A 9210-nucleotide genomic window follows, 5' to 3' on the forward strand; every position below is an offset into this window, starting at 1 on the left:
AATATGTGAAACTCGAACAAGGAAATCCAATTCTCCATGCACACGGTGGATGCTATCTGAGAGATGATTGTGGTGGTGACACGTGGCAGGGACAAGGTGTATATAATTGGAGACTGATAAGGCTCTGCATTGTCCCAAAAAGAAAGGAAAAAGATGTGGCACTCGTTTCATGCTCATCTTGACAGCTACTCATCAAAGCCATCACCTCTCCATTTTTTTCACTTCTTTTGTTTCAAATTTGGTCCATGAATAATACTTCCCAACTCATAAATTTTCATCACTTCAAACGAGTGAAAGGATAGAATCTGAGTCTCTCACTTGATCTTGGCCGACAAGGAAAAGTCAAAGAGTTCTTAAATTATTATTCTCACGGGAAAGGCCGGATAATTCTTCGAGTCCAACTGGTCAGGTTCCGAGCAGTTTTTACCTCAATTGATTAATTTTTAAGTGGTTTTTATGTTAACTGACTGATCTTCAAGTGAAGTGTTGTTTGAAAAAGTTGTTTGGATTGTAAAAGGTATTTCAATGCTAAAGTTAGTAAACGAAAGTACGAAAAAGCATTAGCCGCTATGATGCATGTGTTGTGAATGTATATGAAAGTCTTGCCTTAGACTTTTATTTATAATAGCTGTTTTGAGCTTTTACTTTTTTGTTACCCTAATCACGACAAATCATACCTTAATGAGTAATAGTTGGTTGATTTGTGATTATCATTCGAGTGAATCTAACTTTTATTTTGTAATCGATTAGTCATGTCATTCGGTCAAGGTGGTTGGCCAAAGGTTGTTGACCATGGGTGCTCTATCAAGATTTTGACCAAAAGATGGTCGATCAAAGGTGGTAAGACCAAAGTAGTTGGTCAAAGAATGACAGCTTAGAATGATCAATCAAGAGTGGTCGGTCCAGAATAGTCGACCTAGAATGGTCAACCAATGTTGATCTGCCTAGATAGATTGGCTAAGGTGGTCGATCCAAAGTGGTCGACCAATGATCGATTCACATACACTACACATTTAAAATATTAGTTTATCTAAACAAATATTATTTCGTGTACAAGAATTATATAAGAGAATAGTTTATAAAAAGTATGCAATCTTTAAAATTTTTGAATCTAGGATTAAGTATTTATGGAAAATGATTTGGTGTCATATAAATGCAAAAAATATTGTAACCCACAAAATAAATCTATGTACAATTCATAATCATAACCAACCACTACAAAAAAAATTATTAGTGGTTTATTGTTACAGTTTCGCCTTAATCTCAATTTGCATCATTCTACCTCTTTCTCTAAAGCTTTACGACTCCAGAACCTTCTCTTTCTGAATCGTAGGGCTTTAGGGTTTTTATCACTCATTGTTGTCACCACTATTGCCTCCTCTCAAATCGGTTGTAATTTTGTTGTCCTCCTTTAGTGTTCCTTTGCTCATGTCTATTAACATAGGTAGTTTAAAGTTGAGAAAGGAAGAAAATCACCAATTCAAGATTGGTGAGTTGAAAGCATGCATGAGAAGAAACTTTGTTCCCCTTCATTTAAGATAAACCAAGAGCTAATGTGTGAGATAAGAGAATGCATTAAGAAAGGAAAAACATTCATTAAAAAGAAGGGTGAGTTCTCTTGTAGAGAAGATGAGTTTAAAGCAAAACTTGAAAGGCTCATGAATGCAAAGAGAAAAGGAGAGATTAAAAGAAGGATGGATGAACAATTAAGAAAGTTAGAAAATAAAGAAAAAGAGAAAGAAGCTAAGAGAGAGAAATATAAAAGAAAAGAAAAGAAGACAAGAAAAGAGAGAAAGTTCAAAAAGGAGAAAGATAAAAAGGAGAGAAAGGACGAGAAAAGAAAAGAATATGAAGAGAAGGGAGAGAAGAGAGATAAAGAAGATATTGAAAGAAAAGAAAAGGAGAAAAAAGAAAACATGTTCAAGAAGGCAGGTTTCTTCAATCATCTTTCGTTATCCCCAATTTAGTTGAAACAAAGATGATAAAAAGAGTTTTTCATTCCTTAAATTCTTTTTTATTCATTAATTGTCCTTTCTTTATTCCAAACTTTTCTCTTGAAAATATTTTAACTCAACCTCTATCCTCCATTGTTTTAAACCCCTCAACAAATATTTCCAAGTCACGTCATCTTTAGTTAGTGTTACCTCCTAGGTTATAATTAACTCAAGGTGGATTCCAAAGGTTTTATGAAATGATCCTTCTAATTTTTCTCAAAGATATAATCCAAAACACAAAGAGGACCTCTTTTAATGTTTTCTTTATATATATCTTGTCCGTGGAACAAGAATTAATTGAGATTATGTTTGATGCTTATTTTAGAAAGATATTTGATCCAGGTAATAAACATTTGAAGTTGTAGGTCCTAATACACCTTTTTGATATGAGGACAAATCTTTTCACAAGGGAGGGAATGATGACAGTGTTGCTCCCTCCACCACCACTGCTTGCTCCCTCCACTTCCCCCTTCCTCTTTTACCCCTCACTTCATCTCTCTATTCCTACTTTATCCTTCACTAAAATTTTTTTTTAGGATTAATATTTTATAATTTTTACCCACTCTAATCCTCTACGCACATGTAGCGGCACACCTTTTCATCCTCTTTTACTTTATACTTTCGTGCTCTCATTGTTACTCTTTTATTGTGTGAATTCTTTCTCCTTTCTTTGTGGTGTGAGAGTGTGGTGAGTGAGAGGTTGCAGGTGGTGGTGGAAGAAATTGTTCTATGGTTACAAAGTTTAGTCTCAGTGGTGTTTGAAGGTGCAAAGGAGGTGAAGGTGCACTGCGTCAACGTACGTAATCAACCGTAAATTAACGTGGAAACTCTTAAACGGATATGAACATCCGTCAACGGATGTCAACATCCGTTTAAGGTGAAACGGATATCGACATCCGTTTAAGGTAAAACGGATGTCGACATCCGTTTTGGTTCCTCAGTCATTACAATGTTATGTTTTCTTATTTCTCTAAATGAGTAATCTGAAAAGGGAGAATTTTGTGAAGGATAAGGACAACATTTGACACTTCTCCACAACTGCTGGATTAAATTTGAAATGACAATTATTCTTATTAATGTCAAAATTAATATTGTATTGTTTACAATATTTAACCCTTTTAATATATATATTATCCTTTTAAAAGTTTTTTCACCTTTTCCTGAATTTGATAAGGATCAACAAGACCAGCAAGCTCCCCCCTCATCATGCATGGAGAATTTGTCAACTTTGCTACAGTCTGTGTTGCTATCTATTGATAGAAATCACATGATTCAAGAGCTCAAGGTATCAGAGCTGGTGTCAGTTTGGGCTGAAATGATTGCGGAGTGGCATGCATGGGAGGAATAAGAGGATTTATCAATTTTTGAGGTGATTAAGGAAATTGTCTACCTTGCCTATTTATTTATTTATGTAATTGTCTATATTATATTATTACATTCTTTCTTTATTATTTACCTTCTAAAATTGTTTTAAGCAATATAGCACAATTTGATTCTATTATTTGTGCTGGAACTCGAAGTAGTGGTAGTTGTATTATTTTTTAGAAGACGGATGTGGTGGAGTTGGGAGGTAGGAATCTAAAAGAAAAAGAAGGAGAGTTGGTGGTGGGACTGAGTGAAAAGTGAGTGGATAGAAAAATAGAGTTTGAATTCAAAGTAAATAAATATGGTTAAAAATAAAATAAAGGTTATTTTTGTAATTAAAAAAGGTTATTTTTGTAATTAAAATTTTTTTAGAGAAGGTTGGGGAGGTGGAGGGAGAAGTGGTGGTGGTGGAGGGAGTAACACCCCTAAGGGCTTACAACACGGGTTCATAGCTAGGCCCAACTTTAGTTTCCTTGTTATTTTAAATATATAAATAATGTGGGGGAATGAATTGTATAGTCTTTTCTTTCACATTTTGGGCGTTGTATTTTTGGACCATGCTTCATGTTGGGCAAGTTATACTACCAACCGAGTTCTCATGTTGTCCGTCGAGCTCTCATGCTACCTTTGAGCCCTCCGCCTATCAGTCGAGCTCCCATGCTACCTACCGAATAGCTTATACTGTTAGTCGAGCTTCCACGTTGACTGTCGAGTTATCATATTAGATATTCGAGCTTTCACGTTGATTGACGAGTTGTCATATTGTCAGTCAAGCTTCTGTGATACTTACCGAGCCGTATGCTAAGATGTCGAACTTCTATGTATACTATGATGCTGATCTATGTTGTTGATCTTCTATGATTGTCGAGCTACCAGGCTGTATGCATGATGTCGGCCCATCATTTCAGAACACCTCGTATTGAATACATTAAGCACATGGTGTAAAAGCATGAAATGTATGAGATTATACATGTCTCCTGATCCCGTATTTGCAGTGTGAAAATAGAAGTATGTGAGGAAATTCATTTTATCAAGATCTTGGAGTTCTTACAAATAGAGACCTCCATTACTTGTAAAAAATACTCTTAAAGGTTAATAAAATGCTTTTGAGATCATCCTAAAAATTAATCTTTGAGAGTCACCTAACTAGAGCTATATGAGAGCTTCCTCTAGCTCCCTTCCTCTAAAATTGGCCTAACTTTTGTAAAGATTGTTCATCATAGACTACTCCAAACACCAACACCGAACCATCTCATTCTCTTCTTCCGTTGATCCGTGCTCAGCCGTGTATTCATGGAGCACATGGAATCATCTGTCTTCACCTGAGATCTCTGGAAACTTATTCAAGAAATTTCTTCATATTTAGAAGCATGTGGGATCGTCTCCTCGAGCCCTATTTTGTGCTTTCTTAGTAAAATTTGAGCCATTTTAGATTTAACATCATGATTTGTAAATTCCAATTCCAATCCCATTAAATTTCAATTCCAATTCCAATCTCATAAAGAAAAATATTTATTGTAACATCATGATTTTACAAGTGCCTAATTTTCATGTTTATTGTACTGATTGCAGAAGCTGCAAAGAAGGAAGAACTCCAAGGTCACTTCATCATAAATTGTAATGATGGTAATGTTCCTCCCATTTTTCCTCCCAAACTCAGTGGCATTGCGTATGGAAAATCCAGTGATGATGCTTCAAATGCTAATGATAATAATAGATAATTTGGTTTCAAAATAATTATAAAATAAATAGATAATTTAGTTTCCTCATGTGTATTTTGTTGACAATTTCATCTTTAAATAAAGATAAATAAATAAAAAAAAGTTATTAAGTTTGGGATGTTGAGAGAGATGTAATAAAGTTTGAAACCTAAATTGAAATTGGTATGGGAAGATGGGGATGGTCCCAAGTGATAAAAATACATCACAACCAACTTCTTCACCTAACCACAAATCGAAATTTGATAGAAATTTCTCATTACCTACCCACTTGTGTTTGCAAATCACATACCAATTTAATGCCCACATTCAATGTTTTTCTCCATACTTGCAAATCACTCCCTTCATCCTTCAAACTTATAACCAATCAATTTTTAGATAAATGTTCATTTACACTCTTTTTTTCTTAAAAAATAGTAAAGATAATTGTTACATAAATATATAAATATGAATAAATAGATTGAACTGTGTACAATCACTGACCAGCTTCAGTCAAATCTCAAAACTTTGTTTTTTGTTAAGCGATTAATTGAGCTGAAATTGCTGTAAACATTTTGACCCAAACTCAAATTGGGCAGAACCATTGGGCTGGTTTTTCATTGAGTATATATATTCTAACTTCTTTATGAGTTGAGAAAAGTTTAGCCAAAAATATACATAAAAAGAACATTATCAGTGCATATTTTATGCTTTCTAAACACTGTTTTGCAGTTAGTACAAGTCAACTTGGTTACTTTGTTGTTTTGGTGGGCTACTTTGCTTCTGCTATATATAATTGTTTCAGTCTTTTCTGAAACGTAAGATTTATATATACGCCAAACAAATCTTCAATGTCTCTTTGACTTTTTCTCATATTTGGAGATTTTTAAGCAACAAAAAGCTTTTGGTGTGTGTGCTAAGAAGTAAAAGCAGAAAACAATGAAAAAAAAAACATATTTTTTACACAATTAAAAAGGCATAAAAGATGAGGATATACTGTCATAAAAGATGCTTCGCTTCTCCTTTGTGGTTGAAAATGTCCCTCATTGGAGATAAGGAAGCTAAAGCTAACATTTTTAATTTCTTCTTCACTTAAAAAGCTTGATTTATGTTTGCTGAGTATGATTATGTCAGCCATAGTACTAAAAAAGAGAACTTGAAGGTACACACAGAAAATTCATGTATATGTATATAGAGAGAGATTATATAATTAAGTTCATTAAAAGAAACAAATGCTTGCTTTCTTTCAACATTATGAGTATGTGTGTTTACTCAATCATGTTCATATAAAAGACATGAAAAAGTTAGATGTAATTAAAATTGAGTAAGAGAAAGAGACAGAGAGGGAGGAATTGAAGACAAATAAAAAATATATTATATCAGTTGCAAGCATAAACACTAACTAGTAATTCCAACACAAATTTTCAGCAACAAATATAACTCAGCAAGACTACAGAAGCTTACACTGACTAAAACTATATCTGCATTATTCCTCAGTTCTTCCCACTCATCTACTGATATATATATATTGCCAATTTTTTATGCAGCTGGAGCCACATCAATGACACCATTATCGTCATCATCATCACCCTCGTTTGAGATGTAAAAGTTGTGGAGGTCATGAGTTGCAGGCCAGTCATTGCTCAAGGCCAGACCATATTCATTAGAAACAAAGAACATCATTGTTGCTCAATGAAATAAAGACTACCTCGGTTGTGACCTAGGTTGTTGACTCCATGAGCTCACCAGTCTTCACATATTTATACAGTAGAAAATTGCATTTTAAAAATTTTAAAAATAAAATAAAATAAGCAAAAGTAATATATGAGGTGGCTTTTAACATATTCCAAAATGGATAGTGCTACACTTACAGCACATTTTCAAAACACCCCTTATGATATACTTTGTTTTTTCTTATCTTTTTCCTATCACTTATTCATTTTATGCCAGAAACAGTCAATGAACATTTCTGTGTTCTTACTTTTCTGATCTCTCTTTTTATCACATTATACAGTTTAATATATTATATTTAGGGCTCTTGTTCTTTATTGTATCATTTAAAACTAATTATTTTGTTTTATTCTTAAATGGTGAGAGTTGTTTTGAAAAGAATGTGTGAGAATGTAGCATTTTTTTTTTCTGTCAGATTTTCTGATAGATAAGTTTGCTTTATTTGCTCTTTCTATTGTACCAATGAGGCACTTTTGGTTTTGTTTTGTTGTTGGAATGCAACGATGTTAAAGAGATGAAGAGGAGCAATGGTGAGGTGGTGAAGCTTCTGACCATAGAAATTTCCATGGTGGACAGTGAGGGCCCAAAACACGAGCCAAGCTCATGGCATAATGCTGCAGAACACATTTAACATGTGGAGTTAAGAGCTGCACACACGCTTGAGTTTCATGGTCACATGCACTTGGATGACTTGGATATACTAAAAAATATCTCAGTAAAAGGTGAATGTAAATGCCAAAGGGTTAAAAACCTTTACCACATTGATTTAAATAAAAAAATGGACTTTTCACATACATGTGTGCTGCATTATTTTTCCATGTCACTTTTCAAATGTTTTGTGGCTGAATAAAACCATTATAGACAGGTTCGGTAATAATTAAGTATGCTTGAAATAAGTTATTTTTTTGAAACATAATTATTCATCTGAAAATGGATCTAATTTATTTATTAAATTAATTATTTTAAAAAAATAATAAGCTGATTATATAATACATAAGAAAATATAAATCTACTTATTCTATATCAGTATTTTTGTTAAACGAATACAAATAATATTGGTTCCATATTTGAAAGGGTTAAAATTTATATGAAAATATACAATATATATATATATATATATATATATACTTTTTTAAATCATTTTTTTATTCTTATATTTTGAAATTGATGATTTATTTCTTAAATTTCTGAAAACACAACATTTTATTCCTTTATATTTAAATTTAATGCTTAGTAACTATTTTTATCAGTACAAAGTTAATATAAAGACTAAATTCATGTATTTATTAGTATGTGATTTTAGTTCTTCTTTGTACTTAAATTTAATGTTTTGTTATTTTATATATATATTTCAAGTTAAAAAAAATAATTAACCAATTTTTAAAGTAATATTGAAGTTGAAGTTAGAAGTTGTGGTTTGTAAGATTTTGTTTGAACTTAGAAATTCTTTGACTGTGTAATGTCAAATTCTTTGTATTTAGTAAATATTTTATATCTATACAAAATATATATTCTGAGTATATAATGTGCTAGTTTATTACGAGTATTTAATGCTTGAAGCAACACTAGTAAACATCTTATAAAATAATCATATTCTATTCATCAAAATTTAAAACAAACAAATTATAAATATCTTAAATAAACCATGTTATATACATGTATTTATTAAAACTAGTAAATATTATAATCATAACAGTATTAAAAGTAATTAAATTTGAAATTAACTATTCCTTATAAAAAAAAATTCAATCCAAAGATTGTTTAAATGGCAATTATTTTAATAAGAAGTTATTAAATGTAATAGTTTATATAAATTCCAATTTGATCTACACAATAGGATGTTAAGAATGGAAAAGAAATATTAAATTTGCATTTTGTTTATATTTGGATTCTTTTAAAAAGTTTATAAATGATTAATTTTTAATAGATTTTATTGACACTTCATTCTTCTTCACTTTTATTGTTATTGTTACTATAAATGATTAATTTTTAATAGATTTTATTTTATTCAAAATATAAATATTTTTTTATAAATAAAAAATTAATTTAGAAGTTGGAAACAAAAAAAATGAATAGAATTAAGAACTCTTATTCTATAAATCCTGGTAGAAAAACAATTCTTCTTATTTTTATTCGATATATTTTTATTATTCTTATTCAATATACTTTTAGATTATTTTTTATATGAGTTTTGCATGTTTTCCTCATCTTGTTGATCTAATAAAATATTTTCACTTTATTTTCTTTTATCAGATTTTTTTTTTTATATTTTGTTTTAAACTGAAAGTTATCCTTCACCACCAAACACACTGCTCCTTACATCTTTATAAATTTTTTTTAATTTCAAAAATACAATTTTAACGGTTATCCTTTATCTTTTTTAATTTTTTTTAAATTTTTTACTTTTTTATTCACTTAGCCAC

The sequence above is a fragment of the Vigna umbellata genome, chromosome 1 (genome assembly GCF_029865625.1).
Source record: "Vigna umbellata cultivar VRB3 chromosome 1, Vumbellata_1.0, whole genome shotgun sequence".
NCBI lineage: Eukaryota > Viridiplantae > Streptophyta > Magnoliopsida > Fabales > Fabaceae > Vigna > Vigna umbellata.